Below are 20,250 nucleotides of genomic sequence, written 5' to 3'. Positions count from 1 at the left end.
CAGTGATTAAATAAATATTCAAATACTGTTTAAACTTTCACTTTATTGTCACAGTACATATGTCCTTATGTTTCTTTGTATCCAAAACAACGCTCTTAAGCTGTTAATCCCTCTATACTAACATGTACCTAGTATACCTCAAGGTCATACTTCCCACACGATGAAATAAATAGGCTGAAAGGCCAGATTGCAAGTCAGTAGTCGCTTGATAATGCCATAAGGCGAAACAGCTGTCACGACAAAATTCAATAAATGGAAGAAGGAAGTTTGCGTATTTTCACCAGAAATTGACGAACGAGAATCGGAAAAAACTTCGTCGGTATGAAGATACCTGCAAGAAACTTATTGATACCACTAAACCAATTGCTTTTAACGAACGATTATATATATATATATATATATATATATATATATATATATATATATATATATATATATATATATACACGTCGTGATTCATATGTATGCATTAAGCTACAAATGTCCTATAATATCTAATTCGCTCTACCTCAGAATTAATATATTTTCGTATATGTTAACTGAAAGGGAATTTTTAGTTGGTAATAATTTCGTCAGCTCCCAGGCGCGAACCTACGTAGAACCCAGAAATCAGGACGTCCAGTGAAGCGCCTTTAACCACACAGCTACCGCGAGAGGATACAAGTTAACGCTGCCTCTCACCTACAAATCCCTGTCGCGCTCAGGTATTCAACGAATCCCTGGGCGCGACAGGGATTTGTAGGTGAGAGGCGGCGTTAACTCATATCCTCTCGTGGTAGCTGTGTGGTTAAAGGCGCTTCACTGTACGTCCAGATTTCTGGGTTCCAAGGTTCGCGCCCGGGAGCCAACGAAATTATTATCAACTAAGAATTACCCATCAGTTAACATATATTCAATATAGCTAAGACGTGAAAGACTGCCCAAGTCTAAAGACTGTCACCCAATAATTTGAGACACTAAATAATATGTTAATAAGTTATACGGTTTTGCAACACCTGCATCCTTTATACTCTACCTCATTATATATTAATGCACCGATTCACACATTCCACTTCATTTCATTTCATTTCACATAATTTATTTTCATCAAGAGTTTCAGAAACAAAAATATAATAAATAAATATAATATATGAGAAATATATCAAATTAGAATACTTTCTATAAGTAGCCTAGATGGTTGCGAGGGGGGCGGACTGAGTTATGCCACACATACAAATCCTGTAGTACTAGAGTAGCATATCCAATAATGTGTTCTTAGCATAGATTAATTAATAAAAATAATACCTTTGCAAAATTTATGCATTGATGACTCACACAACCCACGGCTATAAAACCAGGTGTGTAACATCTTTGTGACTAGATTTGCATATTATTGGTAATACAGGTAAGTATAGTCCAGTCAATCTAGAGCAAAAAAAGATACAGCCAAGCACAAGTTGGTAGAGTAGGGATTTACGGTTTCGTGATCCTTGGTCACATCCAAATAACTGAAACGTTTACCATTATTTAAATAGTGTATCCAGGTGATTTAAGATGGAGGACAGAACGAGAGAGAGAGAGAGGAGAGAGAGAGAGAGAGAGAGAGAGAGCTGTTTATAGGGTAATGAAAAAGGATATTTCCGTCTGAATAATATTATGAATAGTCAGTTCCAACAATATTTAAGGCTTTTTTTTTACATAGAAAATATGATAAAGATTTAAAACAGTACTATAAGATCAGATTTCATAATAATTATTTACATAAAAACACACGATAACATATTTCTTAAAGCAGAAGGTCTCAAATATATCCATCAGATAAATAACTAAAAGGGATAAAAGCGCTCTCTCTCTCTCTCTCTCTCTCTCTCTCTCTCTCTCTCTCTCTCTCTCTCTGTCGTTCTGTCCTCCATCTTAAATCACCTGGATACACTATTTAAATAATGGTAAACGTTTCAGTTATTTGGATGTGGCCAAGGATCACGAAACCGTAGCCCTTCCCTATTGTCGACTCACAAATTACACGGCTAATATGGCACACGTTCACTTTTTCAACACTTCACTGTTCACTGTCATAGGCACGGCACTCTCATAAATCTTTTATGTTACTGTAAAATCCTCTCTGGTGCGTATATCCAATAAAATAATGGTCAAAAGCTGGAGCTGATTTTAAGCTGGACTTATCAATGGCGGGTGGTCAGACATGTGGTTTAAGGCTGAAATGAATTACGGCCTTCAATTTCCAACAAAAATAATTTGTAATACGGAAGGATAAATCCCCCATAAGCTTAATTATAAAGCTATATCAATTAATGAACAAATTAAGCACATAATATCTGTGTCAGTGGGATAATTGACCGTATGGCATCTCCAAGGTCATTAAAAGGGGCATATTCTAGAATATTATTCTACCAGCAATCCTTCCCATAGGAATCGAATAATAATAATTAGTTGTATAATGGATAATTAATGATTTTGGGTTAAATATTTTCATCATGATTTTTTTGTATTTATAATTTGCCTATTTTAGACCTTGTGCGCGACCCCTCTCTCTCACATATATGTGTGCCCGTGTTAAGTAATATATATATATATATATATATATAATATATATATATATATATAGATATATATATATATACATATATATATATATATATATATATATATATATATGTGTGTGTGTGTGTGTGTGTGTGTGTGTGTGTGTGTGTGTGTGTGTGAGAATTTTAATCACATCACCACCAGCGTTGTCAGCCCCAAAAGTAATCACCATCGGGCTTTGGTGTCATTCAATATTCACCGGACATCTCTTAATTCATTAGAATCAGTTCCGTCATTGTCTTGATACGTATTCTACCTCTGATATTTCCATAATATGGATTCCAATTTTGTCATTTTCTAAACGTAAATTCTATCTCAGTTATTTTCTTAATATAAATTCCTGTGCCATATTTACTTAACATAGATTCCCGTTCCTTCGTTCTCCTAATATTGATTCCCGTTGTCATCCTCTTAATTTTCATTCTCCATTATGTTTGAATACTGATTCCCGTTGTCATTATCTTAATACGAATTCCGTTCCTTCATTTTCTTTATATAGACTTCAGTTTCCAAATTTGTCTTACAATAGACTCACGTTCCATCATTCTCTTAATGCAGAATCCCGTTCCATCTTTGTTTAATGTGGATTCCCATTCCATCTTAACCTTAATATGGATTCGCGTTCCTTCATTCTCTTAATGAAAAATTCCATTGCGTTAATTTTCCATTATAAATTCGTGCGAACACTTCCTGTAAATTGTATTTTCATTGAAGTCGATTTCACTGGATGAGATGAGAGACATTCTTTATTGGAAACACGTCTACTGGTTTATACTCAGTTTTCGTCACTATTATTAAAGAGAATCGGAAGCTGATATTTTAACCAATAACAGAAAAGGTACAAAAATGAATTTATGTAGTTTTGCATTCAATAATATCCACATCAAAATATTTTATTCAACTTTCAAGGGAACTGGAAAATCCCGTGGCACGAGTTTTGCCTCTCCGAATAAGCAAAGAGAATCGGTAATAATATGAATTTCTTATCCCAGAATAAGAAATGAGCCCGAATTAAATATTTGTGTTGAGAAGAGACTCAAGTTCCTCGAGGGGTCGGCACACGACCAGGCTTCGATGGCATATGAATATCGGTCATGTCAGTAACTTGTAAAGCCGATGAGTGCTGAGGTTTACACACACACACACACACACACACACACACCGGGAAAGAGAGAGAAAGAGAGACAGAAAAAGAGAGAGATATGTTCCACTTCAATAACCTAGCCTTGTTTGGACATTTTGCTCCTTCTCCCACCTTTGATCATGAAGAGCAAACGTTGAATATTAGTAAAATAAACACGTTAAAGAGGTAATGACCACCTACAACTAATAAGAATTTAGGAGAGAAAATGATTATGGATTCTCTCATTCTTCATGACAGACGAACAGAATTCGCTTGGTAAAGGTAACGAAATCAGAAACGCAATAACGGATATATTATTTAAATAACTGAATATTATGTTTTATGGTGCAAGAGAGCCAGAGTTCTTCCTTTCATTATATAAATGTTTTCCTCTCTCTTAAGGAATCCTTACCTGGGACCAATTCATTTAGAATAACCTGAGGTCAAACGTCATATACTCCAACCATTTACTGAGATGGAAAATTTATTGGTTTTGATGTATATTTATGTACACACTGACCATGGTTAATTCCCGGTGAAGAGAATGAGCTATGATAAGTTCAGTAATTACGGGATTTCACCTTAATTACCTCAGAACACTTGGACAGTCCAGTTCAGGTACGGTATTGTGAATCGTAATCTTGCAACAGATACTGTACGAATTTCACTGTAATTATTAGCGCTTTCTTATACGATCAATTATAAGCTATGTCCTCTTAAAAAAATAACGGTCAACTATGAGAAATATTAAACAAAGGCTTCAAAGGTTTTAACATATGCTGTACAAACAGCTGTAAATATTAGTAAATACAACTGCGTTTGTCATGTTATCAAAAGTAAGCTTTGTCCTCTAAGGAAAAATATCTAATAATTAAGAAAAACATTATTGAACAAAAGCTTCAGAAGTTGCAACCAATACAAGATCTTCAAAGGCTCATTGAAAATCTTTTCCTGTTTCGTTAAGACTTCACTCGCGTAAAGGACTCCACTTTACCAGTAACGGATGCTATTCGAGGATAAGGGAGTAATTTGGTCGCTTAATTACAAGGACTTCTGTGACAACCTTACATGCATAAGCACTGGGTTATTATCGTTAAGTATGAGTGATGGTACAACCTTGTTGTACAGCAATGGATGTTTAATATTCAAGTAGAATAGGTGTTACATATTTCAAAGTGCCTGTCTGTTTTGTTGTTTCTCCTTACATTTTTTCATTAAATAAAAATGTTACTGAGTTCTTAAGGAACTGTTGTCTACTCAGATTGTAATTATGAATTATCATTATCATTACGGTATTTATAATGTTTTTATCATGAGATTGGTGAAAAAAGTTACAATGAATTCTAAAGGAACTATTATATATTTCACATAAGGCATTATTATAAGTATAGCAATTATGTTTTTTGGCATAATGAGGCTAATGAAAAACTTACAATGACTATTTGTACGTACATTGCATGTTTTATTGATATAAAATAATTTTGACGAAATGAACCTTATGCAACGCTAGCTGCTGTATTTTTGACGCAGGCTCTCAAACACGAAACATAATAAGAAACTCGTCTTAACGACATATTTGTTTTCTTTACGCAAGTATAAACAGTGAATCACCTTTATCAGTCTCCTAAGAAACGCATCGTAAAGAAAGCCTGTTTTTATTTTCTTTCTTTCTCTTTTTTTTTTTTTTTACGAAAGACTTCCCACGGGCCCCCGAGGAATTTTTTGTATCATCTTTTTTTCTGTCTTGATCAGAGGCTACGTCGAGTCAAGGACGCTTCACGTCTTTGGGAATTGCACGATTGTATTGCGAGGGAACAGGTCAGCAAAAGGTAGCTTTTTTCTGAAGTGAAAAGTAGGGATACGGATGGAATTTGGGAGATTCGCTGTCAGTCATGCGTGTTGTGTCTATATATATATATATATAGATATATATATATATATATATATATATATATATCTATATATATATGTATATATATATATATATATATATATATATATATATATATATATATAGGTATATATATATATATATATACATATATATATATGTGTGTGCGTATATATATATATATATATATATATATATATCTATATATATATACTATAATATATATGATATATATATATATATATATATATATATAGCATATATATATATATATATATATATATATATATATATATATATGTATCTATATATATATGTATATATATATAATATAGTATGTATATATATATATATATATATATATATATATATATATATATACATATATATAAACAATACATGCAAACAAACATTACAAAAGGGAAAACTGTTGATCAGGTTGTTGGGGCTTGAAGTCTTCCAGAAGCTAAAGAGCCAACAAGGTGATATTGTTTTAAATTATGACTTTAATTTTAGAGAAGAATTAAACTGACTAGATATATTTCTAAAATTACGAATACCCGCACAATTTACAAGCTTCTTCGCCTATCCTATTATTTTCGACAATGCCCAAATTTCCATCAAAGGTATAATTTAACGAAATGGTGAATTTGTCCAAGCATTTATACAATGATATTTTTTAAGTTAATCGATGATCCCTTTCCCAGGTGTGTCAAGCTATAGAGCTATAATTATTCCCTAATTTACATACTGAAATATGTTCATTTTTGCGTTTACCGAATAACCAATAGCATAAACACCAATATCTTCGGACAATGTTACAGGGTTCTTTTTTATGATTTTCCTCCCTGATTTTATATATTCAATATTCGGGGGAAATACATTTTATGAAAACTTGAAACTAGAAAGTTTAACTCTTTATCTACAAAAAAAAAAAAAAAAAAAAAAAAAAAAAAGATGGAACACACGATATGCTCAAAAAAAATAGGTTGGTAAGTACGTTATTTTTCACTTTGACATCATGATTAGAGTAAAAATGAATGGAGGAATTAGAATAAGTGACTTTATTGTTTTTTATTTAAGCGACTTATTAATTCCGTCTCTATGTACCACTATAAGATCTAAAAAATATAATTTACGTTCTACTTCTTTTTCAACAGTGAACTTACTTGAAGGAACACAAATATTCAAAAGCGACAAAAATTGGTTGAAACATTGTTCAACGGATTTGGACAAAAGAGATCGTCCACATATCATATCCATACAAACGGTCTAAGATCATCAGGTAATTGTTCCACATATAATAAAAAAAACTCCATAAACAAATTAGCCAAGGGACGAAAAAGTTACCTTCATATTGAAATAAAGTAGCTTCATCTGACACGAATAAGAACACAAAATTTATCAATAAGAGGTGGAGGTTCAGAAACACCTCCTTCAGCAAGTAATACCAAATTATCAAGGACAAATTGTAAAGGAACATTCATAAAATAAGGGACAATATTTAAGCTATATTGGTAACAACACAACCAACATATGTGGAAAAATTACCTGATATATATATATATATATATATAATATCTATATATATATATATATATTATATATATATATATATATATATATATATATATACATTTGTGAGTGTATACATTCACTACGGTACTTACATTTGATTTTAGGCCCAACAATTGTACGAAATAGTCCATCTTGCGTGTTTACGTACGGTCTCACTATTGTACTCATACAAACAGATACATATTTGCCAGTTATCAAATACTTTATATCTCTTTCTATTTTCCACATGCCCTTATTTACTTCGTCTGCAAAAGATATTTTCCATTCAATAATATTTTTCCACTTTGGAGACTACTGTCCTTCCTTTGTCCATCGTGAAATTAATATAAGATTGAATCTATTAAAAACATGATGGATATTGCATCCGATTCATTAATTAATAATCACATTTCCAGACACTTAGAAAGAGCTAAACTTTTATGACTAACCCAAGAAGTCTGAATAATTAACGAGAAAGGCAGGTCAAATGTCTTTATCAACTGGGAATTAAAATGTCGGACGATGAGCGAAGAAAACATTTACTCATAAGTCATTGCGTTTAAAGAATATAATTTTACTGACATGAAAACAATTCCATTTAACTGGAACTTTTTGCTGTTTTGCATGGCAATTTTGATTTTTATCATCATCATTATTATTATAAATGATGTTATTATCATCATATTATCAACGTTCACTTTTACTCATCTATAAGTCATGAAAATCGACAGAATGGTCTGGTCAAGGATCAAATATTTTGTTTTTAAAAAATTTCCTTTTTCATTTATACAAATGTCGTTGTCATTCTGCTTCCCTTAATCTATCCAGCATAATAGGGAATGCTAATTTCCAAGGTGTTTATAGCGACTGCGAGTTTTTATTGATGAAGAAACACACAGGCATGCATATGTATATGCATGTAGGTATGTATGTATTATATATATATATATATATATATATATATATATATATATATATATATATAATATATATGCCGTGTGTTCTTCTTCAATAAAACTCGCAGTCGTTATGACACCTATACTCTGCGTCCCGGGCTTTAAATAGTTTACGCTATGTCTAAGTTTTAGGTAAATAAAAGGATATCTGGGGGTACATTTGCAACTGAAAAAGTGTTTTAATAATTACTATATGCAAATTACCGTTAACATTCGAAATTGGATGTTATTTAAAGCCCGGGACGCAGTGTTACCATGCACAAACACCACATGCGGATGGACAGATTAAAAAAAAAAAACTATAGGAAATTAGCACTTTGTATTATGCTGGATAGATTAAGGGAAGCAGAATGACAACGATATTTGTATAAATGAAAACGGAAATTTTTTTTAAACAAAAATAGTAATCTTTAACCACATCATTCTGTCGGTTTTCATGACTTATAGAGGAGGAAAAGTGAACGTTGATAATATGATGATAATATAATCATTCATAATAATGATGAGGCTAATAAGAATCACAACTGCCATATATATAAATATTATATATATATATATATATATATATATATATATATATATATAGATATATATATATATATATATATGTATAATATGTATGTATGTATTTAATATATATATATAATATATATATATATATATATATATCCTATATATAGATATATATATATATATATATATATATATATATGTTGTATGTATATATATATATATATATATATATATATATATATATACATGTGTGTGTGTGTGTGGTGTGTGTGTGTCGTGTGTGTGTGTGCGTTTGTTTTTTTGTTTTTTGTTTTTTTTTTTGTTTTTTGTGTTGTGTGTGCGCGTGTGTATGTTTGTGGTTTAAGAAATATCAAACGAAGATACTTAAACATAGCAAACCTCTACTGAGTAATCTCGACTATTAAATTAACTGTGAAACACGCCAGACTTGTTCATTTGGGCATAAAGTGTCATCAACAACATAATCGAAAGTTAAAACAGGGGGCTCTAGATGTCCCTGAAATCTATGTTTCATTGTATGAAAAGAGATATTTTGCACTACAGAAATAAGGGAATTGAGATCATTAGAGAAAAAAGGTCACTATTCCTAAGCAAAATTTGTTTCCCTGGCATGCCAGCCAATTTAGGGCTAACTGAGCTTTTTCATCTTCAAGGTTATTCAGTAATTAAACCAATGGAAATGAGTCTGATATCTTCTCATTTTTTAATGATACTTTGTCATGAATACTTTTGCCTTTTACGTTATCACAACTTCCAGCTGTGTCAGTTGAACTTAAACTTCCAACAAAGGTATAATTGAACTTTAATTCCATTCACGACTTCGAGACGAAAACTTTCTCCATTTGTCATTTTCTTGGGGTCATTCACTTTTTGTTTTCGTTTTCCATCAATCTTTCTTATTCATTGGCATACTAAAATTATAAATGAATAATCATTTCAGAAATATCATGCTTCTATAGATAATGGTTGTAGCATAACTAATTATTTTTTTATTGACAAGCAGATGTAATTTACGATAACGAAAACGATTACGACGTTTCTATTTTTGTGTTTGATTGATGAGTATAACTGTGTATGCCTTGTTTACATTGTTTATAACGATATAAGTCTTAGTCACAGTTGTTATTGTATATCATTGACTGCATGTGCCCTGATGTATAAGGTTCATAAAAAAAAAGACTTGTTACATTTTTGTATTAGAAATCTTTTTATTTTGGAACTTTTTTTTATTCACAAAAAAAAAAAAAATTAAAGAGGTGGGCTTTACTCACAAGCATACAAGCATACACCACACACACACACACACACACACACCCGTGGAAAAAAAAAAAAAAAACTCTGAAGAACTTGGAAAAATTTTCCTGAACACTGCTTATACTGACTGCCCCCCTCCCCTTTTATCCAGGAATTACTATGCTGACTGTCCTTAAATGCAAATATTACAGTGCTGACTGTCGCATTTATCTAGTGGTGACTGTCCCACTCATCGAGGTATTACTGTGGTGACTGTCCCACTCATCGAGGTATTACTGTGGTGACTGTCCCTTTTATCCAGGCATTACTGTGGTGACTGTCCACTTCATCCAAGTATTACTGTACTTCCTGTCCCTTTTATCCAAGGATTGCTGCATTGCGTTTCCATTTTATCCAAATATTACTGTGGTGACTGTTTTTTTATCTAGACATCGCTGTATTGCCTGTCCCTTTCATCCAAGTATCACTGTGCTGACTGTCCATTTTATCCAGATATTACAGTGGTGACTGTCCCATTTACTCAACACTAAACCTAAACATAAGCCCCAACTTAACTGAATCACCACCACTAAACCTCTCCACATACCCCACTAAACCTGAACACACCGTCTACTAAACTTAAACACATCCCCACAAAAGCTATTCGCACACCCCTAACTAAACGTAAAACAACGCCCCCCCCACCCACACCCCCTAAAGACATCTCCCCCACACCAAACCTACACACAAACTTTGAAAACAGAATTGTTAATCACAGAAAGAAAAGCAATTTCCATAAAACATTTCTATGAAATCGAGTTCATGAAAATTGTGTTTATGTTAAACCCGTAACCTTATTTACCACAAAAGTTACGAAGAGGAATGAGGAAGGGGGATGGGGATAGGGAAGGGGGGAAGGGGTTAAGGGTTTTGAACCCGACCTTATTACTTAAGTTGGGTCAAATGATGACAACGTGCCCAAATTTAGTTTAAATCAGTCAAGCTTTTACCAAATAAGTAATCTCAATTTCTTTTACATGAAACTAACTCTATATTAAGTAGAGAGTATCTCCAACCACCATCCTACACTCCACCCCACCCCTTCCCTACCCCTTGCCCATGTCTACGATTTTGCACAATTATAAGTCACTGGATTACTCTCAGGGCGGAAGCACGTGATGTTCCCATAACGGGGACAGGCTCGTTTGACTGTAACCTCTAATAAGCATTAGACGTGAGTTGGTTCAGCAACATTGCTTTAGTTGTCGCTGGCCTCTATGCTCTTATTACCTTCGTAGACTGACGATTGACAACTTTTCCACCCCCACCCCCCTTACCACATGCACAAACAATTAAAATATCACTTAAAATTGTGCAAATCATTTCTCTCCTTTAGATATTTCTTCTCAGATTCGATTGAGCAGCATAAAATGAAATACCCAGAAAAACATTAGGATGTAATTCATGAGTAGCAGGTGAATACTCTATGAATATAATTTGAACCCTAACTATAAAACTGAGAACAAATTTTACAAAAAATATATATAATCAACAAGGTTAATTCAATGGCGACCCCCATTTGTTGGCTAAATCAGAAAAAAAAAAAAACAAAGTTATAATTACGTTATCATGAAGCAACGTGAATTACTCTACAAATAATGATGAAAATTATTTACATTAAACGTTCATTAAAAATGCAACTGAAATAACTTTTCCCGAATGACTAACACATCAGATACTGAACACTAGCATTTGATCTCAATTATTATTGGAGACAGACGGACAGATCAAATTGGGAATTGTTACAGTGTCGAAATATCCTGGCCAGGGTCGACACAGTGTTACGGCCTCTGAGAGAGGTCCGCTCCAGGTTCGATATGAAATAAATAAAAAAAAATATTTCAACACCAACAGTTGAAACTGGGGATACGAATATAGAAAGAAACACTAACACAACAAAGGTTTATTTACAAGCTTACTAACACAGGTAAATGCAGAATGGTATCTCCTATTTACATAAAAAGACAGAATCTTACACTGCATGAACTGGGGGAACAGCGAGGTAATTCAAATACTTGCGGGCCGGTTTAGTGACTCGAAGCAGTGGCTTCACAAAAGGAGAGCGGCAATTGCAGACGTCCTCTTGACTCTGTTTTGCAGAAACTAGTTTACTTGTAAGGCAGGAACTCCCCCCTTTTCTTCTCCGAAGTCTGCTCAACGTAGAGACAACTCGGTCGTCCACTCCTGAAGACAATTAGACCAATATCCAACCAACTCTCGAGCAACTAATTTTCTGATCCGTCGATGGTTCTTTTTTCTCGTATCTCACGGATGATCTCTGCTGCTGCTGATCTCTCACTGATAATCTGATCTGTGGCTCTTATTGAGGATATCTCTCTGTGACTAACTGGAGTCTCTCTTTTACGATCTCTCTCTCTTCTACGATCACTTCCTCCTCCTGCTATTATTGTTGTTGTTTTTTATTAAGCTGACCTTGTGTCAGCACGGGGCTCTTCTCCACAGAGCAGCCCGTAAGCCTCCTGCTATTTCGTCCGTCGTATTTATACGGCATTCTGGGGGCGGAGCCTACGGCGAACGTCACAGACTCCCGAGTTTACTAGGACTCCCTAGATGAATCTAGACGAGGTATTGCATCAGAAATCGCGGCGTTTCTCACGTCCCGACGAGATCCACAACACTCCTGCCGATTCTAGAACCATCATGATAACAGGCACCTCCAACACGGGCGCGAAAGCCTCCTTGCTGCCGAACTTCTCGAAAATGCGTTCTCTTTCCTTTTATCTTCCTTTGCTCTAAAGCAATTACCATCACAGGGATACATAAGTTGTGAATGAAAATTTTTTCCGCCGATTAAATAGCTTCGTGATCAATGCCTATATATAAAGATTCCTCCCTATAACATTGTGGGAAAAGTGCGTACACACGTACACACACGCTATATATATATATATATATATATATATATATATATATATATTATATATATATATGTATGCTCTTTTATTACAATGATACATATTATATATATACATATATATATATATATATATATATATATATATATATATATATATATATATATATATATATGGTGTTAATTAGAAAGAAGTAACAGAAGGTAATGGAAAATACAGAAAGAAGAGATTAATCACTACAATGAAGAATTTAACAAAATAATAAAATAAATAAATAAGTAAATAAATTATTAAAATACATGAAGAATTTCATTAGGTCAGTAATAATAATCGAAAAGTAAAAACAAGAAAAATAAACGCTTACCCAGGGGCTACGTCACGTAATGGGCATATGACAGTACGTTACGTGACAGCATAAGACAGCAAACGTCCTGTGCGGATGCCCTAGAACCAAGTAAGTCCTCTGGAAGAAGAAATGGGAGTTGCAATTAGACTGACTATGAGAGCTTTACAGGTTAAAGATTCTGGATTCTCTCAAGAGAGGCAATTTCTAAAATATATTTTGTTTCAAGTAAACTATCATCTTATTTGCGCCTTTATCCAGTAATGATTTTTTTTTTCGTTTTTTTGATGGTGGATTTCTTTAAAAATAATACTTTTATATAGATGGTATGAAACTGAGCGATATACCGTCGTACAAATGTTGAAAAGAAACGGCTTATCACAATTTCCTGTCACATTTTGAGATGATCGATAGGTGCATTCTTTTTATTTTGTATTTATACAACGTGAGTTGCTTGCAAGACATCAGAAATATTCATGTTCTTTGAAAAAAAATTTTCCTCCAAATTTAAAGATGCTATTCAGGAAGACAAATCTTATTGAAGTCATTTCAACAAAATTACCCAACGTTATGAATGAGGAAAACATTGCATTTAATGGCAAATGCAGAACAGTTTTGGCTCACCTTTCCTTTCTTTCTAACGAATTATACCAAAGGAAATGCACCGAGGCAGGAAAGCTTTACTGGGGCTATAAACATTCTCCAGGGTTTCCACTTTCTGAGTCGATCTGGTCCAGCTCTAATTCCAGAGTAAGAATTTGTCTTCGCTTCGAATTACTTGAAAAATTTCACCATTTGGACTTTGTATTACTACTCATATAATAAATGAAATTTATAATAATGAATGATGGCACAAACACGAATAAGACAAGAACATATTACAATCTTGATATATCTCTAGGCATTGTTTAAAAATGACACTGCTTTATATACATATATATATATATATATATATATATATATATATATATATATAATATATATATATATATATAATATATATATATATATATATATATATATATATATATATGTATATCTGTAATTTATTATTTGTTTTATTAAAGACAGTTCGATATTTCTATTTGCAGCACTACTCTCATATAATGAGGTGCCTGCTCACTGCTTTCATTTTCGTAAAAGCACTGAATCAAAGGTAATTCGTTTAATCACTTAACTCGTAATATGTCTTCATTATTTCTAATCTTCGGATACGACTTGGTCGGTGTGCCATCCAACTCTGAGAACACGGTCCCTCCTCCCCCAAGCGATGTCTCGTGACACCCGACAGGTAACCCTTTCTTGTCTTCTGCCGTTAAATTGGAATGTTTTCATTCTTCCGTTTTCCTCTCATTAAGTTTTCATTCTTCACTCTTTCTTAGTTTTCCCCGATCATTTAATAGCAAATACTACAGCTTGGCCGTTTCAGTGCCAAAGATCCCATCCTTATTTCTTCCATTTTATATTTGTTTCTCTTCATTGTCACAATGCCACGTGGAAATCTTTGCATCAGTTCTCCTAATTATTTTTTTCTCTCTCTCTCTCCCTCTCTCTCTCTCTCTCTCTCTCTCTCACTCTCTCTCAACTAAACTCCCTTGTTCCCGTTTCTCTGTGCAATTAATTAAACAATCAAGCAATGCTTAGCACTGTTGATAAAGTGTAATAACATATTGAACAGAACTCTCATACATATGAAACTATTCATATCTAATCATTTCGTTTAGAATTCATCAGAATTAACACTCGTATAGTGTTCCATTACACGTAATAAAACACTATCTTATCACTGTGGTTCACTCGCTCCCAGATTCAAAATCACATGACACTCGCAATATCTTTGGAAAAGATACAGTATTAGAAATCGAAGGTTCATTTCCTTGACGTGTGTCATGTTTCTTTCCTTCAACCCTTAAATATTTCCTGTGAATTGATGCAACACTACTCTTCTGCTCCCTAATAAGCAGCTGCAAATTAGTTAGCATGGTTAAGCAATGTAGTTCATAGTCATTACTAAAACTATAAGCACCAGTACTTCTAAATGAGCTCTAAAGTCAGACTTGCAATAAATTATGTATCTTAGTTAGTTTGTTATTATCTATGTATAGGTATAAAACCAATGAAAAACTAAGAATGAATGCATATAACAAATCAATACTGAGACTAGAATTAAAGGTCTTTGGCCAAAACTCATAAAGGACTGATGAAATTCTTTCTTTATTCACATAAAAACTATGAGTTAAAGAAGCCCCCAAAATAATGATACTTCTCTTGCCATATACATCATAACCTCTGACATATCATGAAATATGAAACGTTAGGGAAGTCCAGTATTAATTACAACCATCGTCATACGTACGTCATAAAAAATTAAAAAATAAATCATATTTACTTGAAATTTAATATACTCCCCAGTGTTGATAGAGTTACACAGAATTCCTTTTCCTGCGGAAGATAAAAGTCAGGATTTTCTCTTTAGTGCCTTTGCTTTTTAGGCAGATTCCTCTCAAATTAAATTTCAACTTTCCCGTCTTTGAAAAGAGAGAGAGAGAGAGAGAGAGAGAGAGAGAGAGAGAGAGAGAGAGAGAGAGAGAGAGAGAGAGATTGCTTGTATCTCACACTGCAAAAAGAGAGAGCTTTTCAAATTGACCCCCAAAGTATGGAAAGAAAACTCCTGAATTATTTCGAGTCAAAAGCATCTCTCTCTCTCTCTCTCTCTCTCTCTCTCTCTCTCTCTCTCTCTCTCTCTGCTCTCTCTCTCTCAGGTATTAGACATTAATACTTGTTTATAGAGATATGTAACTGTCTTAAATAACATAAGAATGGCAAGATAAATTAAAAATAAAGACAGATAAACTTAATTCTTTCAAAATTCACCAAACGTTCAGCTGTAATAACATTCATCCTTGAATTTCAGACATACATATATGCATACATACATACATACAGGTAACAGTTTCAAATTTAAAGCATCAAACAACCCAATCAATTCGATTTTTCTATCACAGGAATAAATTACGCCCAAGTACAATTGACCCTACCTGTATCCGGCCTTCTACCTTCAATCTAAAAATAAAGCTAGATTACGGAAGTGGAGCCTCTCTCTCTCTCTCTCTCTCTCTCTCTCTCTCTCTCTCTCTCTCTCTCTCTCTCTATAAATCGATCATTAAAGTTGGGAGTAGCATCTTTACCTGAATGAATGAAAACTAGAACCCTAATACCCCAGACTACATTATTCCGAGAACTGACTTTGAAACTGTGCACTTTCCCAAGAATTTCAGATACAGAAAACCCCGTTTAATTAAAGCACCGGATTTAGTAACAGGATCCAACAACAGAAACACGAGACAAACTTGGGTCTCGTAAGTTTGAAAATGGAAGGTAAAATACTGGAGTTTTGGTCATCGCAGTTTCTGGCCTGAAATTTTTGTTGTAACAGGAGAGAGAGACAAAGTTTAATTTTTCTTATTATTTTTAAGGATATGATTGGAACTTTTCCTTAGTTTCAAAGCTCAAGGTATAATCGAGATGTTATACAAATGCTCATAAATGTATACATAAAATCATTTTCATTTTTTCCAAACGAAACTATCTACGATCTAATCAATCTAAAAATTAAAACTTGTAATGATGAAAAAAAAATCAGTTACAGTAAACTGAGAGAATGATAAATGTTTTTTATTAACAATTCAGGATAACCTCTACGGGTGGCGCTACCCATTCTTCACTTACTCAATTCTGCCTAGTATATTACAGCTATTACTAAGGTCATCAGATTCTGAGGAACCAATTAAAATCACAAAATTTTGTAAAGTGTAATGGAAAGAGCTTACAAAGTTTTGTCACAGGGAATAATAAAGTTTTCAATTATTTAACAGACTTTAAATAGATATGAGAGGGTAGGAAAAAACAAGCATACTATATCCATATGGTTTTAATAGTTGTTTTTTTCTACTGATAATGTTTAGGTGATAAAATGTTTTCCAGCTTTGATATAAGATGCTTCAAAGAAAGACTCCGTTGTTGGGCTTGATTCCCTTTACTTTAATTAAATTCCATACAATAATCTGCAGAAAATAGATAAATATAAACACCCAAAGTTAGAACTCCATCTGTTAGCTGGTCTGATGGTATGGTGGATAGCGTCGCGAATACCGATCAGATGTGGCAGGTTCGCGCCTTCCCTAGGCAGATGAAAAATCACTGGCTCTGTGTCATGATCAGTTACTGCTGCAGTGTGGGGTCTGCGGTGGGAGGCTGAAACCAACATTCTTTGGAAGCTTGAATTTCCAGTCACTGGAAAATAGTTTTTGTCCGATGAAATAATAATAATAAGCAGAATGGAACAGGCATTTAAACGATTGATTCGAATGCTGAGTTCTTGAGCAATACTTCCATCCCTACCCAGAAATAGGTCTGAGACGAAAAATCCAAAGAAATGTTGAAACCATTCTTCGTCCAAGAACAGTTTGCCTGTAAATGACGATTATCATCCTTTCGTGAAAGCATTAAGACCTCCCAATCCGAGAATAAAGCTGTGAAAAGACGCATAAAACTGAGCTGTGTTGTCGAGAGGACCGTAAAGAAAACAAGAAATCGACGCAATTGCGCGAAGACGTTGCATCTGTCGATAAGAATAGAAAGGTATTGCTGGGAAGATACATTTATGTCTCAATAAATAGCCTGAGAAGCAGACGTATCTCTTTCGAAAGCTGTCTGCTCCGCTTAACCTTGGGAGGAAAACCTTCAGTGTGTTTCTTTGGCTGCTTTTGGACCTGACGGAGTGACGGCATTTCAAATTCAAGTTGGGTCCCTTTTTACCCTAAACACAGAAACAAACTTATTCCTTGCTAATGTTATTTGGCAGCAAAACTGACAGAGAAACGTTCCATAAAAAAGTTGCATTTAACAGAAGTATTCCGTTTTCTGTAAAATAAAAACTGGTCTCATTCCGAAGCTTAGAACGAGATTCAAAATTGCCTTTATTTGATTAATGAAGTTTTATTCACGTATCAATCACATAAATCATTGTCACATAATTGGAAAATCTGAAATGGGGATAAAATATATCACAAATATATCACTAAGGGAAAAAGAAAAAGAAAAAAAAAAGTATTTCAATCTCTTTAAATTTAATGTTTCATGACTATTATTGCAAGAGTGGGAACCTCTGTAGAACCTGTCGATCTTCCTCATAATATTTACGTTTTCACTTATATAGTTAATTCATTAATCAATTAATATATCTATTATTACATTTTTAAATAAATGTTTAATTTATTCATTAATCTAATAATTGTTTGTATATTTATCTAATTCATTTATCGAACTTTCATCTACTTATGAAATTTAGGGTCCCTTAGCCTGCATGTTTAGTATGTATATATACTATTTGAATTTGTGTTGTTTGTTATATAAAGCATTCTTCCCCATATTTAGTATGGAAAACCTATTTCAAAAAACATAAAATATATAAAAAAAAAATAAAAAAAAATCATTATTTACTTTTTTCATCAAGTCTGTGCTTGATTTGAAAAGCTTTCTGAAACATAGCCAACGAAAATTATGTTTTCTCTTGAGCGAAGACTTTTCTGAAAGCCTCTTCCTTTCTCAGAGTCCTACTCAGTTTGCTTAAACGTTTTTACTTTGTCTTAGACATGCATCTCAAAAGTTCGCATTGGTCTCGCTCGTCATTTTTCCACGAGGAAACATGATTTTATGAATTATTATTATATTTTTTTACAAATTACTTCAAAAGACTTAACATGACTCTTCTTAGCATTTAATCAATTAGCAAACGCTACGTCCGTGTGCGAACGAAATAAAATAATAAATAATAATAATAATAATAATAATAATAATAAAATAATAATAATAATAAATTTAAACTACCTGTCCTGGTTATGTACCATTAAACGAAAAATAATAGGACAAAATTTGAATCTCAGACTAAAACATTTTATGAATCTAACATTAGGTTTTAGCCGTGATGCAATAAAGATGGTAATCACATACAGCACAATTATAAAATTAAATTGGGTTCATCGAAATAAGTGTTCTTAAACAGTCAGATGATAAACAGTAAACAAAAGTAACTGGTAAAGAAATGAATGACAAATTAAAGTAAAGAAGTTCCATGATATAAATGTTCGACTAAGTTTAAAATATAATCTACGAAAGTTTGGCCGTGTGTTCATTTCACTCGGTTGGAATTTGGGTACCTTTTGGCTTTAGGTGGATGAATATCACGGAAAACAAAATTTTTACATATACTGAAATGCAACCAGCTTGTTGTAGATAAGGATGTGATTTCTATCTATATATTATTATATATATAGATAATCTATATATAATAATATATATTATATATATATATATATATATATAGATATATAATATATATAATTATATATATATATAATATAGTATACTATATATATATATTATAAATATATATATTATATCTATATATATATATATATATATATGTATATATATATATATATATATATTATTTAATTATATATATATATATTATATATATATCTTACAAGTGTGGTTTTTTTTTTTTTTTTTTTTTTTTAATGTTATGAATCACATATCATGTCTTGCTTGGAGACAAGCTGAGCTGTACGGGAGCTTACTGAGTGAAGGAATTTGAGTACGTAAGCATTTAACGAGAGGACTGCTCGTCCTTTCGTCACGCATGTACATTCGTTTGTACGGATGTTACAAGTCTAATAGACCAAGGCACTTGCGAAAGTCAACATTCCTTTCGTGAGCACAAAGAGGTCAGTGGTACACGCAAGTGTCGGGATCGAGAACATGCCCCCATCGTAAAGTTAAGACTTAGAAAAACCGGTACCTTTGAAAGCGAGAGAAGTGTGAAATACCTTCTTTTACCTAAATACTTTGAAGAGAGTGTGTGTTGAAGTGTATCTTTAACCATTGTTATCTTTATTACAGGATGGGTATATTCCATGGACTAGAGACGGAAATCTCTAAAAACCTGACTAAATATGATGACCTTATTGACATTTGGGTTGGGAGTGAATTCTTAGTCAGGAGGGTAGAATGTTAACTTACAGTTTTCTTTA

The sequence above is a fragment of the Macrobrachium nipponense genome, chromosome 7 (assembly GCF_015104395.2).
Source record: "Macrobrachium nipponense isolate FS-2020 chromosome 7, ASM1510439v2, whole genome shotgun sequence".
Lineage (NCBI taxonomy): Eukaryota > Metazoa > Arthropoda > Malacostraca > Decapoda > Palaemonidae > Macrobrachium > Macrobrachium nipponense.
The sequence above is the reverse complement of the archived record's forward strand: the minus strand, read 5'-3'. Positions refer to the sequence as shown.